This window comes from Macaca nemestrina, chromosome 7 (assembly GCF_043159975.1).
Source record: "Macaca nemestrina isolate mMacNem1 chromosome 7, mMacNem.hap1, whole genome shotgun sequence".
Lineage (NCBI taxonomy): Eukaryota > Metazoa > Chordata > Mammalia > Primates > Cercopithecidae > Macaca > Macaca nemestrina.
The window spans coordinates 95,298,578-95,324,806 of NC_092131.1; the positions used below are offsets into that span (position 1 = coordinate 95,298,578).

Below are 26,229 nucleotides of genomic sequence, written 5' to 3' on the forward strand. Positions count from 1 at the left end.
TCACTGTCTGTGTGCAGGGGATGCCTTGGGCACATTGTCCAGATGTATGGGACTGGACACCACAGAAGTCTTGCTTCACCTAATCTTTGAGTGAAAGTGTTGGTCCTTATTGCATGTGGTGCAGAAGTGTCTCTGGGGCAAAGAATTCTCCTTCCAGCACTGTTAATACACAGTTAGACACTGGCCCTGAGGTCGGGCTGTGAGCTTATTCAATCTCCAACTTGGAAACTCAAAGCATCATCTTGAACTTGGTATGTAGGAAATATTCGTTGTTGGTAATAAATGTGGAGAACAGTATAATGGATTTGAGATGTCCATGAGATATTTAGGTGTGCATGCCTGACAGCCTTATAAAATGTGAGCCTGTAGCTCTGGAGAAAAGCTAGAGATGAGAGATGAACAGGTGGGAAGTCATCTGTTTAGTGGTAGTACCTAAAGCCACAAGAGTAGGAGAGATCACCAGTGGAGTGTCAGGTGGCTAGCGGATGGTGTGATGCCCGGCCAGGCTCCACAGTAGAAACTTAGCTCCCATCTGTAGGGTCACCCCTCCCCTGAATCTGCAATTCTATCTCCTCTCAAGGAGGAATGGGAGCAGTCTTCTGTGTACTGCCTTTTTGCCTCCTCTTGTTCTTGGTGAAGTAGTTTGCTGGAGTTCCAGTAATTAATTCCCATTCTTGTCTACTCTTGCCTGAGGTTCTTCTCCATATGGAGTGGCAGGTGACTGGGGAAGTGCTCAGTAGTGCCCTGGGAACTTGAGTGACCACACAACATAGTATTTTTGGTGCCTGAGAGCACATACTAGTCCAGTATCTAAATGAGACTTTGGAGTCAGATATAGATGAACAGTTCAGCTTCAATATCCAAGTCTATACAAGACAAGATGGTGTAAACCCAAGGGGGCCCAGAACTGTGGAACCTGTAGTTGAAAGGTTGAGATCAGGGGAGAAGTGAACTCCTTGGAGATGGTTCTTCATGTACATTCTTCGTCTGATTGCTTGGATTCACCCTGAGACAGATGTTCTTGCTGAAGTTCTAGCCTAATTCTCAACCTAATCCCCTACTTCTTTGACTTCCCTACCATATCTCAGTTTCCTCCAGAGATTATGATTGTAAAACTCTGGTCCCCATGGCGATTTTCTGCCCCTTAGTTTCCAGACCTTCCTGGAAATTACTGCCTGCCAATTTAGGCTTTGACCTTGGTCTGTGCTCCCCGCTCATGGACCTTGCTTAGTTTCATCTGTTGCATTTCCATTGTCAAGGCCTCACCCAGGCCTAGTCTCTGTTTCTGGGACATCCTCTGGAATGGCAATCCTGGCACCGTGAGTGTATCACATCTTCTGGTGCTTGCTGTATGAATTTAAATTCCATCTTCCACTTCGTATTTGGAGGTCCCTGTCAGCCAAGGACCCTTATCTTTGCTGAGAACTGCTGTGTGTGTGCTTAATGTCTCAAATGCCTGCAAAGTAGAATTGTAGTTCTTATTTTATAGGCCACAAAAGAAGGCTCAGAGAGGTTCAGGAGCTTGCACAAAGTCACAGAACAGGAAGTGGTGGGTGCTAGGATTAACTGTCAGATTGGTTTGGTTCCAAAGCCCATTCTCTTTCCATAACTATGGGTGGCTTTCAAGGAGGTATGAGGAAGTAAGAAAGGTAAGAAAGACAGTGGTCAGGAAGAGTAGACCAGGAGTCTAAGATCTTTACAGTGACACAGTTTGTGAGTAACTAACTTCAGGGAGGTGGGCTTGTTAATAAACAGAGTGGAGAAAAAGGAGAAAAGGGAGTCGAGGGACTCCCTTTTGTCAGCATGAAGCTTATCATAATTAACAAACTCTGCTCTTCCAGATTTAAAATCAAGATGAAATTAATATTTCCTTTAGAAATGGGTGCTGTGGGCCAGGTGTGGTGGCTCACGCCTGTAATCCCAGCACTTTGGGAGGCTGAGGCAGGCAGATCACCAGGTCAGGAGCTCAAGACCATACCGGCCAACATGGTGAAACCCCATCTCTACTAAAAGTACAAAAATTAGCTTGGTGTGGTGGTGCGTGCCTATAATCCCAGCTACTCGGGAGGGTGAGGGATGAGAATCACTTGAACCCAGGAGGTGGAAGTTGCAGTGAGCCGAGATGGTGCCACTGCACTCCAACCTGGTGACAGAACAAGACTCTGTCAAAAAAAAAAAAAAAAAAGAAAGGAAGGAAGGAAGGAAGGAAGGAAGGAAGGAAGGAAGGAAAGAAAGAAAGAAATGGATGCTGTGCTGGAATGATGAATATTGAATTCACTTGACTTGGGGACACAATCTTGTTACTTCCGGGTCCTGGAGGCACACATTCTATGCATATTTGTAACAGATTCACACACATGATTGGGCCAGTAATCTTGACCACAACCTCCAGGAAGTATGAACTTAACATCTGTGAGAAAAGCACAAATGCTGCTTCTCTGGTTAGCTATGAATAAAAATGGCTCCACTTTGCTAGAAGTTCCTGATGTAACACATCTTAATCCAAAATACGGCTCCCCCTTACCCCCAGTATCTGGAGAATAGCTAACATTCTTCCTTTTCCTCTTAGAAGGCGGATTAGTACCACCTGTCTCAGCTAACGTTCATGAGATTCAGCAGGAAAAACAGTATTATGAGGGGAAAGCTCCTTTGAATGCAGTATTTTAGGATTATTTCTTTGGTTGCTAAACTGCTACCTTTGTATTCAAAGGTGATGAGACATTTTCTGGCTGAGAGACAGAGACATCTCAGAAAGGTGTCAAGTTAAAAGAGGGCTGATGAAAAGATTTGAGCCACAGCCATAGGAGGAGGGTAAGCGATTGATTGCAGGAATTGCTTACATTTTCTTTCCACTGCTACAGTTGAGGGAAGGATTGTGGTCATCACCTTGCTGCCCCACCCCACCCATTCTTCTGTGGAAGGTATTACCATGGGCCTTCCTTCCAACTGGATCGTTGCCATCCACCCAGGCTGCTCAATGATTTTCTCTGATTAGGGAAAATGTGGAAGTTACCGTGCCTCAAGGTTCAAAGAGCTGTCTCCTTTGAACTAGGAGTCTCCTTTGAGTTGGAGTCCTGCAACTCACTCTTGGCTTTGGCATTCAACGGGGATGGTATCATGGGCTGGGCATTAAACATTTTGTTGTCTGCATTCCCCCCCCCCTTTTTTTTAAATGAAGGTAATTTAATTCTCTTGCAGGAGAGTTGGGAAGATTAATGAGTCAATGTTTGGTGAAGTGCTTTGAGATTCTCAGATGAAAGGTGCTACATAATAATTACAATAACACTTTGTTCTTACATAGTGCCTTTCTTCTAGGGAGCTCAAACTGCTTTATAAAATTATTTCATTAATCCTCGCAGCATCCCTCTATGGCAGGTAGTAATTATATCCCCCCCATTCTCATATCAGCAATCTGGGGCACAGAGAGGCAAATTGACCAGGCCAAGGTTACACAGTAGGTCACTGATAAAACCATCAGTTGAATTCAGATCTGATTCATTCATTCGTTTGTACCCTCATCCACCAATATTTACCCATGATTATATGTCTGACACTTGAGCTATTGGATAGAAGAGGATGTGATGCAAAGTTAAATGAAATACATTCTCTTTGAAGAGATTGAGTTAGTCCAGTTGAACAAGTGCATAAATCATTATAGTAAAATATAGCAATCATATTATACAACGGATTAATAGAAACAAACATGCATCTAAAATAGGCAAAGAGAAACAAGAAATCTTAGTTTTACTAAAGAGATGTCATATGAGTGAGCTTTCTCTTGAGCGATGAGTTCACAAATAGAGAAAAAGAAGTTGAAGAAACATGCCTCCGATAAGAGAAGGAAGGACCATGATAAATGCAGGGAGTGAGATCTACTGGGCATAGTGGGAGCAAAGGGTTTTTTTAGACAGGGGAGTAGGCTAAGAAATTTGAACTTTATGCACAAGACGATTGAGAAGCACTGGAACTTGTTCAAGTAGAAGGAATGAGATCAGCTTTATATTTAGAACATTAGCTCTGGTAGTTGAATAGTAACAGGTTTGGATGTGGAAGACATGAGCCCAGAAACCAGGAAGACAGGTCTCTGACTCAAAGTCCAGACCAGTGATTCTTCTCAACAGTTTTATGAGCTGGAGCTCCAGTGTTGTTTTGAAATTCTGCATGCGGCACTTCATGAAAACAGTGACAACAATGGTCTTTCATGGATAGTCCATTTTCTCAATTCAAGAAGCATAAAAATTGAAAAAAATTATCTATAATTCAGCTTTTCAGTGATGGTACAGTAAGCAATCGTCATTCTTTTGCCCTGAAATCCATCAGGCAAAATGGTTGAGTCTACATCAATTACCTATTATAATAGAAAGTGGCCTTTGTTATACTATTTGTTAAGTATCTCTCCACATTAGATACATGAGAATGATCTTCAATGCAAAAGTACTCATTTTTATTTCACGTGATAAACTAGTCTGTGATTAGACGTATTTATTTTTATTTTTTGACCATTATTGTTGCTATGGAGTCAATTTTAAGAATGATTTCTTGATCACGTGTATTTTTTTTTTCTTGTCAAAATCTCTATTAAGTGTCTGACAGAGAAAATATTCAAATCACTTTGCCTACATTAGAGGTTCTCAAAATGTTTCTCAGGTATGGATGGCTGCAAGCCCACAGGCTACCTGTTGAAGAGGTAGGTGCACTTGGTCCTCAGAATGACAGATACTCAGTACCAGATCTCTTTATCTTCATTATTCATGGATAATAATGAGCTGGGAAAAGTCACGATATTCTATGAAATAAATCCTGACACATGGCTGGTTAAGCTATTCTGCACTTTGTGGACATACAGTAAATGCTTCTTGACTACCTGGCAATAAACTCATTTAGCCTTTTTTTTTTTTTTTTTTTTTTTTTTTTTTGGTAACAGTTGCTTTATAAAGAGTACATTATCTTTGTCATTGAGTTTGCTGAGTGAATCAGTTAGGTTAGGCAAGGTTGTGCTGCAGTAATAAACATCCCTAAGTATCAGTGACTTTAACAAGAAAAGTCCAGTTCTAGCTCATGCATTGTAGATCTGAATGTCTCTCCAACATGCTATCTTCTAGGTGATTGATCTGAAATTCACCTTCCTGTCAATATGCACTTTAGTGATTGCCAAAGCAATAAAAGAAGGAATTCAAACAATGGCAGTTGAAAGCTTCTAAGAAGTTCCACTCCTCATTTCTACACACATTTCATCAACCAAGGCAAGTCACTTTTTTATTACTATTATTTTTTAATTGAGTCTCACTCTGTCATGCAGGCTGGAGAGCAGTGGTGTGACCTCAGCTCACTGCAACCTCCCCCTCCTTGGTTCAAGTGATTCTCCTGCCTCAGCCTCCCAAGTAGCTGGGACCACAGTTTGTGTGCCACCATGCCCGGCTAATTGTTTTGTATTTTTAGTAGAAATTGGGTTCCACTGTGTTGGCCAGGCTGGTCTTGAACTCTTGACCTCAGGTGATCTGCCCACCTCAGCCTTCCAAAGTGCTGGGATTACAGGGGTGAGCCAATGTGCCCAGTTGCAAGTGACAAGGAATTACAATCCTCTCATGTGCCCTCAAGAGGGGAACAATATATTTGTCACAAGTCTTTTCGGCTGCTCTTTGAAAGTTACTATTTTGTTCTTTGAAAAACATCACATATTCATTTACAAAACTTGTATTTTAATATTTGAAAATCAAGTAATTTATTCTTGATGGCATAACTGGAAGAAGTATTGGTATCATTAATCCTAATGCTTAAATATAGCCTACAATAGGAAACTGTTTATTGGTTAGTATCTCTCACCTAATAGCAAGCTTTTTAATAGTGAGAAAGGGTAGGAAATAGGACTGATATTTTTTTCTGCATTCTCACCACCTAGAAGAAGGGCTGACATAGAGCAGGCACTAAACATTTTCCCATATATTGTGGCATTAGCAATTTTTACTTCATATACATTTGGAAGAAGATATAGACAGGTAAGCTGAATTGACTTTCCTCTAAGGAGAAAAAATCCTATTTTGTTACAGGAGAAAATATTTCAAAATAATTTCTATAGTTGGACTTCTGATGTGTTTTCTAATTATACCTTAAGAAAAGCTAAAGTATCTAAGAAAACACAATAACTTTTGGAGATATTTTTCTAACTTTAGAAAGAGTTTTGCTTGGAGTAGAGTGAAGTTCACTGTGCCTGACATGGTGGGGAGATTACATGGAAATCCTATCTTGTAAATGAACTCAGGTAATCAAGTAAAGGAAATGCTAGACTTCCTATGAAGAAGTGTATTCTAACTCAGTTTCTTAGGGATCATTAATAGAGCTGTTTTTCAGTATGTACTCAGGCATCTTAAGTCCATAAAAAAGCTATACTATAGGCTGGGGGCAGTGGCTCACGCCTGTAATCCCAGCCCTTTGGGAGGCCAAGGCGGGCGGACCACAAGGTTGGGAATTCGAGACTAACCTGGCCAACATAGCAAAACCCCATCTCTACTAAAAATGCAAAAGAAAAAAAAAATTAGCCAGGCATGGTGGCACAACTGAGGCACGAGAATTGTTTGAACCTGGGAGGTGGAAGTTGTGGTAAGCTGAGACTGTGCCACTGCATTCCAGCCTGGGCAATAGAGAGAGAATACGTCTCAAAAAAAAAAAAAAAAAAAAGTATCTATACTATCTATACTATAAGAAAATTCTTTAGCTTTAGCCCACTTGTCTTCTCCTTGAATTTTATTTGCATATTTCAATTCCTTCTACTATACTTAAAATACTTCTTCTTCATTAGCAAAAGCATGCTTTGAAGGTTTCCAGCATGTTCATCCCTATTAGTTGCTATCCTTACTTGGGGTCTATAATCTTTCCTTTGTGCCCTTTGTGTGCCATGACCTTCTGGTCACCCACTGGTATATTCAAATCATTCTGACACAGAGAGCATTAACCCCACAGTTGTGTGGTGTTGGTTTGAGGTTCTTTGTGTAAAGCATGAATAAAGTTGATTTTTCCACTACTTTAGAACATCAATATCATAGATTCATTGGATGTACTTGTATCTGCATTTTAGATGGTCTGCTACTAAAGTCTTGCTGTTTAAAAGGAGCTACTGTTGGCTGGGTGCGGTGGCTCACACCTGTAATCCCAGCACTTTGGGAGACCGAGGTTGGTGGATCACGAGGTCAGGAGTTTGAGACCAGCCTGGCCAACATGGTGAATCCCCGTCTCTACTAAAAATATAAAAATTAGCTGGGTGTGGTGGCAGGCGCCTGTAATCCCAACTACTCGGAAAGCTGAGGCAGGAGAATCATTTGAACCCGGGAGGTGGAGGTTGCAGTGAGCCAGCATCATACCATTGCACTCCAGCCTGGGTGACAGAGCAAGACTCCGTCAAAAAAAAAAAAAAAAAAAAAAAAAAGATGGCTTTTCTTCCATTGACTCCATCCTTCATTCTGATAGTACTTTAAATTACAAAAGAATAGATTATTTGCAACTAGAGATTTTTTTTTCTTAAAAAAAATTTCCTTGTTCTATTATTTCTTTGTCTGTACTGGTGGTTACACCAGCTTCCAGTTTAATATCATTTGCACATTTCATTAATATGTTGCTTACTCCCTCTTCGAGATCCTTAAAAAAAAAAAAAAAGGAGCTACTGTTGTGGGTTCCATGGTAGGTCAACAGGTTCCTTCTTGGTCTATCTCGGGCTTTAGGGAATTTTCATTCTTTACTTTTTCTCCTGGACTCTAAAAGGAGGTAAGGGTCATGGCAGGAATTAGAAGACAAGTGAAAGCCACCTTTCATTAAGTAGGCATTAAAGATAGAGGGGTGAAATCAAAGATTCCAGGGATGCTATGCTTATACACCAGGTCTGCCATTCCAGCTCCGTGCTTTGTGTATGTCATAGCATATAGTTCAACGAAGACCAGTCCTTTGAAGAACTCAAAGGGTAAAAGGCAGGAGTTCTAAAATGCAAGGTGTTTGCTTGTTTAAAGTTTATTGTCAATATGCCTGAATATCTAAGGGATGGCCAAGAGTGTTGGCATGGGAGTAGAAGTGGAGGTGGGAAAAGAAGACAGAATGGTTTCAAGAAGTTATAGGCAGTCAGGGGACTCCTACTTGAATCTCAGAAGGTTGTCAGATGTTGCCTTAAGGGCATTTTATTTTAGTTATAGATTTGGCAGAGTCATTTCAGAGTTGTTTCAACTTTTCTGGGAGCGTGAGGAATAGGGAGACATGGGGAAATAGAAAAAGCTAAGGAGTCAGGGCTTCACTGCTTTTTTGTTTTTATTTTTTAAAAATACACATTTTTCTCTTTTTCCAAATTAATGTCTATTTGAAAACTTTGGTTTCTGGGTGGAGCCCTCTGGATCTTGTCTAATGAGCATCCGTGTATTTGAAGTGCTGTCAGCATGCACACAACTTATACTCTGCCTTTTGTTTTACTGCATGTTAGTTCACATATTCTGCATGTCAATATTGTTCAGTACTAGTCATTTTTAATAGCTGTCTGTGTTGTGCCTAGTTAAGCTACTACATTTGAGTTGGCCTGTTCCTAAATTTTTACAGTTGGTGATCTTTCTGATTTTAAAGATTGTATAAACTTACATAATGTAATGTAAAGTGTTTGCGTTGGTATCTAAATTAGATGCTGGCTAAGGGTTGCCCTCTTTTCTTTCGTTTTGGTTCCCAATTGGATGCAGCCCCCAAACTTTGAGATTTCTGACTCCCAGCGCTCATCTCCAAAACTATCAATCCCAAGAAGGTGATTTTCATATAATAATTTTCTGCTCATAGTTTTAACCTCTTTTGGTGCATTTCTATTATTTCTTTGTCCTTACTGGTGGTTACACCAGCTCCCAGTTTAATATCATTTGCACATTTCATTAATATGTGGCTTACTCCCTCTTCGAGATCCTTAATAAAGATGTTAAATTAGATTGTATCTGACATTGACCCCTGGGGCACTGCAATACTTTAACGATATCCCGTTTTCCTGTCTGCAGTCTATAGAGTTCTTGCAGAATGCGTGAGGAGCAGCTTCAACCTGGGATAAATCTTCAATTTTAATTCCAAAGCAGAAGTCAAGTCATGTGGTTTGGGATAACTTGACATTGCCAGAACATACTTGTAGTTGCTAGGAAGTCATATTTTAGCAATTAAGTACAGGTTTGCCAGAATTCTATGTCAGATTGCCAATCTGCTGACAATCACGAGATAGTCACTCTGTCCTGCTTACTGCATTTCAGTCAAACTGAGAAGGGTCTTGTTAAAAAAAAAAAAAAAATGAAACTAGGCTTTTTAATTTCAAGGCTTGCAATCACCTTTCACCAGGTTTTAAACAGCAAGCTTCTTCTGTGTTTCAAAGCAGATTTGTTAAAGGAACGGTTATACCAGCTCACCAACGTAGGCAGAGTTCAGGGACGCATATCAAGTGACCCACTGAGAGTCCAGACATGAAAGCCACTTTCAAATTTCAAGAATTTACAGTAAGTTCTTCTTTCAAATTGGAAACATTTATTTTTTTTCTAAATAGCAAAGATATAATAGCCTATGATATTTTTGGCACAGAATTTAACTCTCTCATCATATTTGGTTAATCAGAGAAATCTATATATTTATATCAGATGCAAAAGTTTTTCAACTAAATTGTAGAATAATATCTTAAAAATTAGGTTGTATTATCAAGTAAACTGCAATGTCTATGAAATGCAACAGACTATGGCTAAATGAAATATGTTCTTTAATCATATACCTGTAAAGTCTTCTAAGTCCCTCCAAATTATCAACTATCTTAAACGTCACGTTAGACATTCTCATCAATTTCTCTTGTTCTACCTGAAAGTAAACTTCCTTAGCTTTGCAAAGATTTTGATCTCCTTTTGGACGTACATATTAAGACAATTCCTTAGATTTTAACAGAAAGGGAATGATTAAAAGGACACACATAACCAGAACTTGAAACTGGCCCAGTAAAAACAATTTTTTTTTTCTTTTTGGAACTGTAAGCATGACTAAAAGTGAATTTTGGCATCAATCACAGAAGGTTGTGTACGTTCTACAAGGTGATAGAGGAAACGCACACATGTGGGTGTCCTCCCTTCCAAAGGGTTTTTTCATATGTGTGTGATTCATTGTGTCTTGGAAAATACAGTTTCACTCAACTGGTTAATTGCATTTGGGAACCTGAATTCTGAAGCATCCCAGTGAAATCTCAATGTCACTTCTACTCTCTCATTGCCCTACCCTACCCCACGAAGAATGACTGACCCCACTCACTTTAAGAAGTAAACAATGATTTAGGCAGGTCAGCCCAGAAACCAAAACAGATTAATCTCTATGTGTAATGAAATACTTAAACTAGTGGCGTTTGATTGGGTTGAGATTTGGTGGTAGAATTTAGATAGTTCTCTCAATTCCTGACTTCTATTTTGGGTGAACAATAGGATATCAGAACATTATGTTATATTCTCCTGACCTCAAGGATCTAACAGTTTAACTGGCAATATAAAGATTGTGTAAGGAGTTAGTATCAGATGAGATGATGCACAGTTTGATGTAAAAGCAAAAGAGAGAAGGAGGCAATCAGTGTGAGAGGAGTTACTGTTTCTGGGGCCTGGCCTTCGGCGCTTGAGTCTCCTCCTCTTACGCCCTTTTGCTGCTTCCAAATCTGTTTGTTTGTCTAGAGTCTTTTCCCTTAAGCTTTGTGTTCTTTTATCCAACTGCCTACTAAACAATGCCACCTTAAAACCCAGGAAACCCACAGGGCCAACCTGGTGATGGGTCTTTCTGTTTTACTCTGTGCTGTGCTTAACACACTTCCTAGAGTAATCCAGCTTCAGCATGGTATACTCAAACCAGTCATCCTGCAAACGTAGCTGTAGATGTTCTGGCTTCCGTGTGCTGCCGAATCTTTAGCCAATTAATTTTGTCAAGCACTTTTGATTAAGCTTGTAATACAAGGTAGACATTGACAGCTGTTCTAGAACCACTCCAGGAATCATCATGCTCCGTTGATCTTGTCACGTCATTCCTCCTCGCAAAAATGAGATGTTCCTGCTGTAACTTCTTCATTCTTCCTTCTCTGCAAGAGCAAATGCCAGGCCCAAATATTTCCTTCTTGTTTCTAGAGGTGGACAAACACTTTGTACACCAAGTCCTGGGGAAACAATGCCTAGATCTAACCTCTTACCCAGCATACGGGTCAGAGAATGGGAAGAACCAAAGTGAGAGCATTGGAGAGAGGCTTTCCTCTATTTTCCTATAAAGCATGGCTGACTTTCTTCCTTCAAGTGGTGTTTGCTCACTTGTCATAACTGAGCAGAGTGTCATAAGCCGTATTTTTCTCAGATCTTCTGTTTATACTACTTCAGTGCTAGAAAAGGTACTTGTAGTTAGGGTTTGGTATATAATAAGTTATTTTATGTGGGGAGTATAATGTGGTTCTAATAATCTATTTAGACTGCTTTTTAGAATGGATAGTGTTGCCACTATTTAAATGTTATTCTAGTCTTTGAGCCGAAATGCTTATTAAAGTATGCAAAAATAACTTATCCAGAGAATTCCTTAGACAACCAATAGGCACATATTGAAGAGAAAAACATTGTTAAATTACTATTCTCTTAAGTTTTTTGGTTCACAACGTACCTAAATAACGTCTTCCAGCTTGGAATTAGAATGAAATGCAAAGCTTGGCATTGCTTTTGAATGCGTGCTGCAGCAGACAGAGATCCATGATAGAAATAGAACAGAATTTTGCACACACACATGAATGCACCCCATGCACATGGGCACGTGGATGTATCAACCACTCTCCTGCACATCTCACCTTTGGCAAGGAACTGAATCTCGGCATCTTAGTTTCTACATTTGTTCAATGGGCTTTATCGCACTTAATTTGCCTACCTCATAGAATTTCTTTGTTGATCATCTATAAAAAACGCAAGTCAGGCCGGGCGCGGTGGCTCACACCTGTAATCCCAGCAATTTGGGGGGCCAAAGAGGGCGGATCACCTGAGGTCGGGAGTTTGAGACCAGCCTGACCAACATGGAGAAACCCTGTCTCTAAAAAAAAAAATTAGCCAGGCTTGGTGGCGCATGCCTGTAATCCCAGCTACTCAGGAGGCTGAGGCAGGAGAATCGCTTGAACCTAGGAGGTGGAGGTTGCAGTGAACCGAGATCGTGCCAATGCACTCCAGCCTGGGCAACAAGAGTGAAACTCTGTCTTAAAGAAAAAAAAAAGGCAAGTCAGGTTGTGTCCCTCTCCTTTGTTGAAGCTTTCCCTGAATCTTTTTTTGGCTTTCTGTGAGTCTTTGAACAAACAAACGTATCCTTACGATGACTTCAGGGCAGCACATGATCTGACCCTGTTTCTCTCACTAGCCTCCTCCTTAATAACTCCTCTTGGTAATGACTTCTTTTTAGCCCCCACTGGCTTTCTTTTAAAACCTTGAATTCACCTTAGCATACCTTTCTAAGAGAGGCCTTCTGACATCATGATATCTGGAGCTAGGTTCCCGTCCTCTGTCGTGCTGGGTAGGCACCCCTATCATTCCGCGCTAGGTCTGGTCTTGCCTGACATATGCTTGAAGAGCCCCTGAATGCCTCCTTCACCAGACTCATTTCAGTCGTGAGCCATTTAATTCTTTATCTGATTAGATGATATTAAATTAAGACTGATCTTTTCTCCAGACTCTCATCCCCATCAGGGCAGGGCTGAGCTCTGACTTGTTGACACAGCCTTCCAGAACCTAGTAGACTACCAGACATGGAACATTTCCTAGGTGAAAGAAGGAAGAGAATAAGATGATGCCGGTGATACCTGGTGTAAAACGGCGAACACCACTTACACGTAAAATATTAATTTCATGTATTTGAGCTGATCAATCACAGAAGCAAACGTATATATGCCATTTTTGTAAACATTTTTACAAGTAGAGATTAACCCATGGGCCAGCAGGAAGACTCTCTCAGGCAAGAAGTTAAGGAATTGTAGCACAATTCTCCATGGTTTTGGAATATGATGTCTTTTTAACATAAGTGCCTCAGTGTTCTATTTCCAAGGAAACTCATCAATCGTAAGTGCCAGAAATGAAAGATTTATTAATAAAAAAGAAATTCAGGTAATATGTATCTTTACTATTACAGTAGTCATGTTTCTTATTTTGAGGCCAAATGCCTTCTCCAACTCTGTATTAACATTTTAAAATAATATTCATTTGCATTTTACTTCTTGATAGCGCTTAACATCTGAAGGATTAGGAAGGAATTGTTCTAGCTGATAAGTATTGAATTAAACTTGGAGAAACATTTTTTATCTGATGACCTTCATCATGGTGAATCTGTTTAGGTTTTAGTGCAAATCAAATTTTTCAAAGTACTCTAGAGAGAGGTAAGGAGATAGGGTTTTTATCTCTGTAATAAATTTGGGATTTTAAAGACTTGTTTAAAACTTATTTGGCATAAGTCAGTTTAAAACTCAGTCTTAAAATTTTCTTTAAAAATGAATATTCAGTAACCATTATGATTCTGAAGCAGAATAAAATTTGTTTAAATTCATAGACGAAAGTTGGGTTTGTAAGACTGGAGTTTTCTTTCTGAAAATTTCCATTATAGGGCTATCTCATTGGAAAATTGAATTAAAAATAACCTTTCCCATTATATCTAAGCATACACATAAAGTTGTTTGTTTGCATAGCATGACAATGGAAAAATAAAATGAAGCATTCTGAGCTAAATGTTTGGAGGTGATATCACTCCTTGAGAATTTACAGCTGAAGTTTAGGGCTGTTCTACAGGAAAGCCATGTGTTTTACAGACAAGACCATTTTTTTCCTTAATAGGTGGTCAGTTTGTGCAACAAGTAAACCAGAACGATTTTAGAAGTAAACAGAGAAGATAAGAAAGAGGGTGTCCATGTATTTTTTTTCCTTCCGTAAAGTTCAGATCATGCATCATCTCTAATGAGCTTGATAAAGCATAGCAAGGCAAATGTGCCATAATTCATCATGTTTTCCATTTCAAAAGTGACAGGCAACCTACAGGAAAAAAAAAAGTCTTTATTTTGTAACAATAAAAAAAGGAGGTGAGATAATCACATTTAAAATAATATCTGCAAAGGAACTCTTAAAATCCACATCAAATATGAAAAATTGTCTTATATTGGGGTTTTGTTTGGTTGACATGATGCCAAAAATTCCTGTAAGCAAAACATTTGCTTTCAATATTTAATCCAAATCTAGTAGCAAACATTTAAAAATCTTTAAAAATTTTGACAGAGAATGTGCTCTTATTGTGAGAAATGGCAATACTTGTACTTGTTAGAAAGGTTCCATTAGCTTTCCCTCAATGCTGTTAAATATTACAGCACAAAATGTCGAAAGGTTTAGATCAAATTTATTCTGCAAAAAACCATAATGTACTTATAGTAATTTTTTTGAACGTTTGCCTATTTCTAAAAATGGTTCAACAAAATAGCATCTCAAAAATGCATCTCTTTTTGGTTCAACCATTTCCTTTGGAAATCAATCACATTTTCTTATACCATGGAATGAGTATCTTAGACCTCACACAGAGACAAGAAGAGTTGGGAACCAACTAAATATATAGGATATAATCACATCTTTAATGCCTCAAGTCATTCTGCCTTATCTGCAAGTAAGTGAGGGAGGATGGAACATGGTTTGGTCACTGTAAGAAAAATAAAAGCTACTATCAAAAAGAAACTTTAATTTTTTGCAGTGTCTCAGAACTACAAACATGCATTTAATCACAAAATATGTCACTTTTTATAATAACTCAAGAAGTCAATTTGTCTTTACTAAGAATTTTAAGGATCATGTTTATTTAAAGTTCTAATCTGTGAAGTAATGAAGAAATAACAGGAATAGTATGTGGGATAGTAACTTTTTTTGTTTAGAATATAAGAAGTGTATTTACACAAATATTTAAAATATAGAAACACATTTGATTCTAAATAATTACAATTAATGAAGACCCTGAATCTTCATATTGAGGTACCAGGGTCAAAGGCTCTGGGGTTAAGATGGAAGCTGTTCTTTATAACTTTCATTGCACATTAGAACACATAATATTTGGTAGATTTAGAGAAAAGAGTCTGGTGGGACTTATAATCACTGAGTTTATATAGTATGACTAGACATATACTTGCAGAGCAAATTCCATCATTATTATATCCTTATGTATAAAACAGTATCTTTTATATATAACAATATAGTTTATACATATGAATATTAAACATTCTGTTTAATAACATTCTGGTTATAACAGCTCCATTTATTGCCACTGAATTATTAATATGCCACTGCATAGCAAACTTTGTTTTCTTTGGGTACTCAAGAGCTTCTTTCTATTATTGTCTCTGAGCTTTTTAACAGAAGAGAAAGAAAAAATATGATTATTGGCCAAATGCAGTGGCTCACACCTGTAATCCCAGCACTTTGGGAGGCCAAGGTGGGTGGATCGCTTGAGCCCAGGAGGTGGAGACCAGCTTGGGAAACATGGTGAAACTCCATTTCTGCAAAAAATACAAATATTAGCTGAGTATGGTGGTGTGAGCCTGAGTCCCAGCCACTCGGGAGGATGAGGTGGGAGGATCGCTTGATCCCCAGAGGCAGAAGTTGCAGTGAGTCGAGATCACACCATTGAACCTCAACCTGGGCAACAAAGAAAAATCCTGTCTCAAAAAAAAAAAAAAAAAAAAGGGAAAATATGATTATTTAAATTCATCTAGTCAACCCAAATTTATTCTATATAATGAAACAGCAAATTGAGTTTTCCTCTCAAAAGCTTATTCATTTTTGTTATTGCCCCAAATAGTATTTCTTTAAGGATGATGGCATTTGCTTCCTTCTTCCCTGCTCTCTCAAATAGAGGGGGTTGAAAGTCCTTCCAGAATTCCCTTTCCTGTTTCTCCTACTACTTTAGGATCACTACAGAGGATGAAGATAGAAAAGCTTCTCTAAAACATGGGCTCATTGTTGAAAATGGTAGGTTTTACCCAAGGGAACTAATCAGTAATATGCCAGCCTCATATCAGGGACTGGGGACATCTTCTATCATTGCATACTCTCTGCCTGATAAGTTTTTCAGTTCTCAATTCAAGGGAAGACCTTTGGTTGACTGCAGTGCGTATGCTTGACTGTGTTATATTTCAGCTGTTTCTCCTTTTCCTTCTGACCCCCTTTCCTTCCCAAAAACCATAGTGTTCTTTCTTTTAAGAAAGGATACATTTGAAAATTTGATCCAGTGCTCATACTTAAATTATTAACTCTTCTGATGCCCTAAATACTTAACATTTCTTGATGTCCACACCTTTTCACAAATAATTATCTTATTTCTTCTAACTTACTCTTCTGCGAATAAAGTCTGATGGATTTATCTTTTACCATTTTTAATGAATAAATGATTTCAAACATTACCTTTCCTTACTTTTTTATGAATAAATGATTTCAGCTTACTTTTCCTTACTTTTATATTTATTGTCAAAGGCCACTAAATTATGTGGAACTGCAAAAAGCTTTTTGATATGATCTCTAGACTCTCATAGGATTTGAACCAAAATTCACAATCCAGAGATTTAAAAAGAAGAGGAAAAACAGTAGTCTTAGTTTTTGACTCTTTTAAATAATACTCAGTTTAGAATTAAGTTTAACATGGCAGAGTTAAATATCTAATGGAAGAGATCCACTGGAGTACGTGGTGAAGATTTTTCTGGAGATAGTAGGCTGAAAGGGGTTGGCATTTTATACACATCTTTGTTGATGGAGCTGGATTGACAAGGTGACAGTTTCTCCACAATTTCCAGAAAGACAAATCATTATTTTTATGGGGATGGAAGTAGGGTTGGGAAGGCACACTTCACAATGATACAATCCATTATTTGAAGGTGTTAGTATCTGGTCTCTCCCCCATTTAATCAGAGGCATTAGGTCTTTCTTCAATGTTTCTGTATTTTTTTTGGGGGGGTGGTGGGAGGGTTAATACTTTCCCAGCCAGATCTGCCAAAGGGTTATTGTTAGCCAGTCAAAGGAAGCTGGCAACCCAATACACCGGCGGGCTTGTCCATGGCTCTTTTTCTCTGACTGTTAACTTCATCACTCTCCAGGTGTGGTGTGGATGGAGAACATGTGGCCCAGCAGTTGCTAGAGGGCACGTTTTCTAAGCTCAAAGTCAGAGGTCATTGGGCTCAGACCGCCAAGCTTTGGAACATCAACTGGGATTTAGTTGGAAAGGAGTCTATACAGACTGTATGGCTGGTACTTGCTAATCTCTGAACTGTTCTTAAGTGGAGCCTTTAGGACACACTGCTACCCTTTCCATGCTTTGATAACAGCAGTAGTAAAGGCAGAATGCAGATAGATCATCATGGTTTAGTCTATAATGTCATATCCAAAAAGGAAAAAAAAATAACACCGAGCTCTATTTCTGGCTCCTCAGGATTTGGGGAATTACCAAATATTTGAGCTTCTACTAATTCAGGAAGCGAAACTAATAATCCAGCAAGTATCTGTGTTGTTTTGCAGAAGGCAAATGATCTGGCTGGGATATCCTATCAGACTATACCATTCCCAAGTCAGGCAACAGACAGCCTTCAAATGATCTTGGGAAGAAGTAGAGGCCAGCCAAGCTGTTGTAAGATTTACAAAGTTAAAAAAAAATCTCCTTTTGTGTTGAAAAAAAAAAAAAGCGTCTTAAAACTAATTTTATTTCATGGTCTGAGAGGAAGTACAGAAAAACCAAAGGCATTGGCTTTCTGGGGTAGAACTGTGGGAGTGATGGTCAAGCAGCTTTGTTTAAAGATGCTGACGAGAGGTATTTATTTCGATCGGGGCATAAACTTTCTTGAAAGTGTTTTTTACCCCTTGCTTCCGCTGCTGAACATTCTCCTACCCAGATGGGTATCAGAAAGTGAGGTTCAGGTTTTGGCCTGCTGAGCCAGGGGAATACTTGGTCTACCCATTTGCAACAACTGGATTTTTGCTATTCCAGTGTAGGAAACCTAATTACACCCTGGTAAATTCTCTTCAGTCTACCAAACACAGAAAAAAACAGTGACAGAAACTGAAAGGCCAGAAAAGAGAAAAGAGTCCCTAAGACCTAATGAATCCAAACTAAACACCTCTCCACAGAAATGTCAAACATTTCTCGTAGCACAAAACAAGGCTTAAAGAATTCCCTGCTTTTGTCTCTGGCCTAATTCCTTAAGCAGAGAGGGGGATTTTCCTCTGGGAGTGTTATTTCACAAAGAACGAAACAGCAAATAAACAAAAGACTCTCAAAGAGAGAGAGAGTATAAATAAAATTCATGACTCCTTAAAGAGTTTACACTGAAAGAATGTGGAGGATTATTTACAATTAAAGCAGAGCCTCTAGAATACAGTTATTATATGTATATATATAGAGAGATTTCTATATAAAGACAGAGTTCATTTCATTTTCTTCACAAGAAAACTGCACCTAGATACCCTTGTTTGTAAAAAATCGTGAAACTTCATTTTATTAAGATCTTTTTGTTGTAGTTTTTGTTGCATATACATATATTTTGATTTTCTAATATTTAAAGCTTCTTACACATGTAGCCTAGCAAATTCTAATTAATTTATATCTTTTTATTTAAAAAGCTACAGGTGATGTGTGTTGCAATTTGATTAAAAAATAAATCAGTCTAAAAGACAAAGTTCCACGAAAAAGTGTTTTTTTTTTTTTTTTGGCATGTGTGTGTTTAAAAGTAATTTCCTACATTTAACAAACACCTTTAAAATGAGTGTTTTCAGTGTTGAAAATATTCTTTTGGTTGAACAAAAGAAAAGTTGTAATCTATTAAGAAAAGAAGTTTGAATTAACAGAAAAGGAGGAGAAAGGACAAATTTAGAACTGTCTAGTTTCATGGCAAATCATATCATAATACAATGGGTAGTTAATAACAGAAATGAGGTTAGAGAAGGGGGAAGGTGAATACGAAACAAATGCAAGATTTCAGTATTAATGTAGTAGGGAGACAGAAATAAATGGTTATTAAGATAAAGCAGCAGAGGCTAAGGAAACCAGTTGATTGTAAATTATAGAGCAATTAGTCCTCTTTTCAATTGTGTGTGTGTGTGTGTGTGTGCATGTGTGTTTACCAGGCATTTGAATTCTACTTTGAGTGTGACTTAAAACAATGTGGATAATAACATTAAAAGCCGTAGTACAAGGGCCATATAGGCAAGAGGAGTTTAAAGGTAGAATCCTAGTAAAAGCATGGTCTTCTAGAGAGCTTAAGTCATGGGCCTGGGAGATGGGGCCAGGATTTAGTGCTTGCAAAGTTTACAGCAGAGTTTAGATTGAGTCTTATCCTGACGTGCCTGTCTCAGTGAAATATCTGAAACATTTGGCCCCATGAGATTAAAAGAACAGTGCTTATATTTAGCATCTGCTGCCCCCAACTCCAACTTTGCTACTAATAAAATTCAGCTCTATGGAAAAGAATTTGAATTCCAGCTGGGCAGTTTTCAAAATAAGATGAAAAGTTAAGCAGGCAATTGGTGTGTATTTAGGGCTCAAAACACCTTGCCCCCTAAGAAGACTTGAAGGAGTTAATCCCTTCTCAAGATAATCCACTAAAGAGCATCCTTCATTATGATGTTAAAAGCAAGGATCAGTGCCGAGGAGTCTAACAATAGGACAGGGGGCTTTTCAGTCCCAACCACATTCTTCCCAGGTTAGAAACAGAAACTGCTGTGATTCCAGCTGAAAAACAGAGTAGGACTTTTCTCTTATGTTAAATATTCAGATGGAAGGAAGGGGGAGAAATCTACCACATTAACTAAATTCCTCATTGGAGAATTTTTCTTGGCAACTATTTTTTTATGTTTTCAGAAATGATTGCCATGTCATGAGAGGAATCATTCTATAACTCAACCATTATGCAGCTTGTAATCAGTCTTGATTTCATAGAAAAGTGGATTTTTGATTAAATTGTGTTCAATTACCCCTCCCGCTGTAATATTCAATGAACATAAAACTCACCATAAAGTTTTACTAAAGCTGCACCCTAACGTTGTTATTTGGTGAAAATTTATCCTGTAAGATGTATTTTATATTTTTGGTCAGATGTTTATTTCTCAAAGATTCTTAATCATCTTCTATAAGTAACAAGACAAAGTATTTAGTGTATGTAAACAAATGAATATTTAAAAACTTGATTTAAAAATCTAGTCTTTACTATATTTTAGTACTTTTTAAGTATTGGACATACAATTTACTATTTGAAAAGGTCTAAATGTTGCTGCTTTCAAAATGTTTTATAAGAAATTTTTTTAAATTAAAAGGATTTCTATAAACATCTTAACCATAAGTTCATCTCTTAGGTAAACCAAATGGAAAAGTTGGGCCATACCATGCTAAAGGAAATGTTTCTTTAAAAAATGTTTCTATAAACACATTTTTGAAAGACATGTTTGTTTTTAAGGAACTTTATTCTGACCAAATTGAATCAAGACAGGCAAAGGTTTTTTTTTTAAGAAGTGTTTTCCAAGGAGAATCAACTGCATGCATAAACGTATGTTGTCACTGCCTCTCATGAACTCTGCTGTGTGCCTGTGATGTTCCAGGCAGCTGGCCTCTGAAGACCTGGGAGCTGGGGTTGCAGCCCTGCAGGAGCTGGAGGTGGACAAGCCCATTTTGGGGAATTTAGTAGGGCATGTGTTGGGGTGACAGTAAATCACTGGAATGAGTGGGACTGTTTAAAAGAGGAAGAGGCAAAGACTGCTGTGATTTGGATTTGACGGACTCAAAGAGTCGTTTGGAAACCCTGGTAAGACAAAGAATTTGAAAGAGAGAAGTGTATCTATAATACATAAATAGAAGTCTTTGGGACATGGGCGAAGACTTTATATATGGATATATAGCCCATAGCTGGTGAGCCATCATGAAGTTGGTGATGTAGTAAAGGCAGAATTTTAAATAGAATTTTATTAATGGTCTATTTTCATGAGAAACCTCATGGAAGGGGAAGGATTTTGGGGGCAAGATTGGTTTCCTTATATGCATTATGTGAGAATAACTACGCTTGAACTACAGGCTAGTATGAAGATTTCTGGAGCGCCTATCAAAGCCTCTGTTATCTCAATACACCCATAATAAAGAACAGAGGTCTGAAGTTTTGCAGATCCTTCGTGTCCTCATTATGTGGCTTTAGGCAAGTCCCCTTGTCTTCCTAAGTCACAGTTTGTTGTCATCTGTCAAGTGAGAATGGTATCAACTCACAGAGTTGCTGAGAATATAAAATAATATGGTCCATAAATAACCCAGTGCTTGGCTCATTTAAGACCTCAATTAATTCTTGCTTTTGCCAAAACAACAATTAAAATATACATACTGCAAAGTGTCAGGCATACAGCAAATGTGCATGAAAAATCAGATTCTCTTTCTTGTAAATGTATGCTTCCTTTTTTTCTTTTCTTTTCTTTTTTTTTGAGATGGAATCTCGCTGTGTCCCCCAGGCTGGAGTGCAGTGGCGCCATCTCTACTCACTGCAACGCCTGCCTCTCAGGTTCAAGTGATTCTCCTTTCTCAGCCTCCCGAGTAGCTGGGATTACAGGCATGAGCCATCATGCCCAGCTAATTTTTGTATTTTTAGTAGAGATGGGATTTCACCGTATTGGTCAGGCTAGTCTCAAACTCCTGACCTCAGGTGATCCACCATCTTGGCCTCCCAAAGTGCTGGGATTACAGGTGTGAGCCAATGCACCTAGACTCTGCTTTTTTATTTTAAAGGAAAGTAATATGTGTAAGGTTAGTTCAAGGGATACAATTGTCACTAAAGATATTGATCTTGGAATCAAAGCATTTCGCTTAGCCCATGTACCTGCAGCTGAATTTTACTGAAAATATTTGGAAAATTAATTCATTAATAAATGCCAACTCATCATCTCCCTATCCTCTCCCTCCTTCCTTATACTACTAGAGAGAGCAAGTCATTGGACAGTCAAGGCAAATAGTCATTTTCTAGAAATTTGGATCCTGAGAGCTGTGAGTGTTACAGTGAAGTGGCTCATATTTGATCTCCTTCCTCCTTCCTCAAGGTTTAGGCAGAATCTAGCCTCTTTATCTTTTTACTCTGGGATTCCTATTTTAAGTCATCTAACAGAGGACTATTGCTAACTCAGGGACAACACTTCTCTCTGACATAAATTTCATTTATTTATCGTACATTCATTGAGCTGCATTTATCATAAAACAAAACAGGATTTGCATACAATTTGCTTTTTATTGATTGTTACCTCATTTTATCCTTTCAACTTTCATGTAAAATATCATTCCTGGTTTTATTTTAATAGAGGAAAAAAACCAGATTAAAAATGTGCCCATGGACGTCGAACTGGTGCGTTCAGTGGCAAAGCTGGAATTCAAATATCAGGACTCCTGCTCTGGCCTTCTTCTCCATGAAACTTGGAGGTAAGAAGGAGGTCTTCTTCCATTTGGTTCCCCAAGCTCCTGACATCCTGGAAGTCTAAGGGGTTGCTGGTGGGCTTGGACTTTTTTTTTTTTTTTTTTTTTTTTTTTTTGAGACGGAGTCTCGCTCTGTCGCCCAGACTGTAGTGCAGTGTGCAGTGGCGCAATCTCGGCTCACTGCAACCTCCGCCTCCCGGGTTCAGACCATTCTCCTGCCTCAGCCTCCTGAGTAGCTGGGACTATAGGTGCCCGCCACCAGGCCCGGCTAATTTTTTGTATTTTTAGTAGAGGCGGGGTTTCACTGTGTTATCCAGAATGGTCTCGATCTCCTGACCTCATGGTCCACCCTCCTCTGCCTTCCAAAGTGCTGGGATTACATGCCTGAGCCACCGCGCCCGGCCAGGCTTGGATTCTTAGCTATCTTAGCTGCTTTATGAATGGGGACTTCTGCCTTCCACCACTGCTCTGAGTGACCCTGCAGTCAGGTCTGGAAATTATAGTTACTCCTTAAAAGCCGCACCCCAGGGTGGGCTGAGGAATTGGGCTAAAGGCCTAAACATAGGGCTTGTGCACCTGCTATAGGACAAAATGTCCTGTAAGCGAACGACTTAGACTTCGGCCTTGAGGAGAGAGGGTAGGTGGGGTTGGGAGAGTACCTTGACATTGCTTCGGGAAGCTGTATTCCCTAACAGGTCAAAGATTGAATCTGAGTATTTTTCACCTTCCTAGAGTATTATGCGTTGAGTAAGTGTTCAATAACTACTAATTGAATTGAATTCATTTGACAAAATAAAATAAAAAAGTATGGGTCCAGAAATTTTCTTAGGTTAAGAAGCAATCTTGAATTCACAGCTTAATCAATAATGATTTGCAGATTCATTATTCCCTAACTCTCAGTCGGTACTTCTGGCTGCTTAGTTATTTTTAAACCTTTACTAGGTACATAAATACTTCCCTCTTTAATGAGAACGAAGCTGGGAAGCCCGTGCTTTATCATTAAGTTGCATTTTATTCACAAATGTTTCAGTTTCTGGATCGCCCTTTAAAAAGTCATTAATTTATCACCATTTTTCTTATCTTCTTTAAAAATAAGGAAAAGAAAAAGGAAGACACTCTCATTGGTCAGAGGAGAGAACACAATTCCATCAGTGGAATCAGTAATTCAAGCTACTGCTTATGCCAGTTAAAGGCCAATTTGGGGAAAGGTGGATGCCCTGGGCTCCATCTGCCATTCAACCACGGATTACGACCTTGTACGGATGGACTTTCAGCAGCAGGAACCCAAAATCACTGGTGAAATAGGAAAACTATTGTACAGATACTAGAAAAATGGGACCTTCACAGTCATCAGAAAGTTATCACTTAACGTCATTTGTCATCAGTCCTTCTTTCTTGTGATTGGTTATATGTTTGTATACATGCACTTGAAATGTGTTTTTAAAAGAGTGTTATAAGGGGTATTTTTCCAATAAGTACAATAAATATTCAATAATAGAACATTGATATCTCATTATTACTATTGGTCACATCTATATTATGAGGCAAAATTAAAGTTGAAATGCAATAAGAGCCATATTTTATCATAATAGATATTTTTCATTTTCTGAAATAATATAAATAATGTGGTTGGTTAAAGTATGTACACACAGGCTATCAATTAAGATGTTTTAAATTTAATTAAATATTAAATAATAAAAGCCACAAGGGGAAGTAAGGCAATTTTTTCTTTAACATGTAACACTTTAAAATGTTTCCTGATAATTATAGAAATATCGACATCAGATCAATCTTCATACCTCAGAAAATTAAAGGTTAAATACTGGAGACTATTAAAACAAATAAAACTGTTTATTCCACAACTTTGCATAGCTGAAAAAATCTTCTGTCATGTCTAGAAACACATTTCTGACATATGCATACCTCACCAGCTTCTCTCAGGTTATTATACACCTCCAACCACAGCCTCATGGTGGCAGGCAGTCAGTAAGAAGGACCCCAGTGATCCCTGCCTCCTGGTATTCACAGTCTGGGGTAATCTCCTTCCCTTGATTATAAGCCTGTGGCTTACTTCTAGTCTTTAAGATTACAGCAAAAGCAATGGGATGTCACTTCTGTGATAATGTAAGATTGTAACTTCCATCTTGCAAGCCAATTCTCTTCTTTGCTAGCTTTGATGATGCAATATGCCATGTTGGTGAGGCTCATGTGGCAAAGAACTGAGAGTCCTGTAGGAACTAAGTCCAACAGCCAGGTAGGAAGGAGTCCCTCAGTCCCACAACCCAAGGAAACTGAATTCTGTCAACTAACAAGCACGTAAGTGAGCTTGGAAGTGACTTCTTCCCCAAGTGAGTCTTCAGATGAGGTCCTAGCCAACTTTTTGATTGCAGCTTGTGACAGACCCTGAAGCAAAGGACTCAGCTAAGTTGTGTCCTAATTCTTCTACTGTGAGAAAATAAATGTGTGTTTTTAAAAATGCTAAATTTGTGTTAATTTGTTATTCAGTAATAGATAGCAAATACATGCACGCACATACAAACACACACATGCACACAGTATTTGGCTTTCATATTGAGGAGAACACAGTGAGTAGCCCCATTTCATGTGGCTTTTAAGGTAGCACAATTACTTTTCTTTGTCTGTGATCTACCTTTGCCTCCTTCAGGTTCTTTTTCAGGCCTTTGCCCTGAGTGTGTGGGGGACCAAAGGGATGTCATACTATATGAATGGTATTGCATATTCATATCCTTGGATCTGAAAGTAGTCCTAGAATATATCCTAAGGAGATAATCTATCAAGATTAGAGAATTTCCTTCACGATGTTGTTTATTGTGGCAAAACTAGGAACAACCTGAATACCACTCCTCCAAGAAGTTATTGAATAATATTGGTAACTCTGCTCAGGAAAAATGCAAACAAACCACTAAAAAGAATAAAATAATCTTTATTGATATGAAAAGATGTTTAATGTTTACTATGACATTTTTAAAAGAAGTTAAAAATCTCATTAAAAACTAGTTTAAAATCCACTCTTATCCCATACTTGTATTATAGATAACATACGTGCATTTTTTTGAAGTAGAGAAATTTCTGGAAAAACACTTATTAAAATGCTATTTGTTTTCTATGGATAGAGTAAAACCAGATAAGTAAAATAAACTATCTGTGTTTTCTATATTTTCTATGATGTATATTCCTGAATAGATGTTTCAAGGCTTTCATTATGTTCATAGATTGATTGAAGTGAATGAAAACTGTTTCTTAGACAACCTAAAATATATCCCAATTCCAACTTCCAGGTCTATCTTCATTGCTTCAAGTGCAGTTGTATGAAATACTTTTCAGTGAGGCCACATTTCTTAATAATTAATAATTCCAGGTTCATTTTTCACCCCCTTCATTCCATTTGAGAAGGGTAGTGCAAAGGTGTATGGTACCATATCCCCACACTTTAGACCTATGGTCTTATAGAACTTCTTAGGGATCTATTTTAATAAAAAATTTAGTTTGCTGGTTACATCAGATGATGTCACACAGCTAATGAGCATTCTCTCCTATGCTGTACCTTCTCTGTTCTGTTAACATAGCTATGGTCAATTTTTCTATCATGTACAAGAATTGAATCTGTGGATAACTCTTAGTATATTTCTGGAAGTAAAAATTTAACTGTTATGTTGTAGAAAATTCAAATATATATGATTCCTTTGTATAAACTATGTGCACATACGATTAATCAATTGATTCATTAAGACTTATTTTCAGTAATTTTTTTTTTTT

General features: G+C 38.2%; 1 long non-coding RNA gene across 2 annotated transcripts in view; it reads left to right on the plus strand.

The window, feature by feature from the left end:
• Window positions 1–24,928, plus strand: part of LOC105479375 (uncharacterized) — a 46,130-nt gene extending 21,202 nt beyond the window's left edge. Inside the window, exons 6-9 of one of the 2 annotated variants that reach the window (XR_011626104.1) lie at window positions 2,711–2,811; window positions 4,648–4,687; window positions 22,341–22,458; window positions 23,549–24,928. This is a non-coding gene — a long non-coding RNA (uncharacterized lncRNA). Of the gene's footprint in view, window positions 1–2,710; window positions 2,812–4,647; window positions 4,688–9,326; window positions 9,489–22,340; window positions 22,459–23,548 lie in introns of those variants that run through there. The other variant, XR_985854.3, reaches the window with a different exon arrangement.
• The last annotated feature ends 1,301 nt before the right edge of the window (window positions 24,929–26,229 follow it).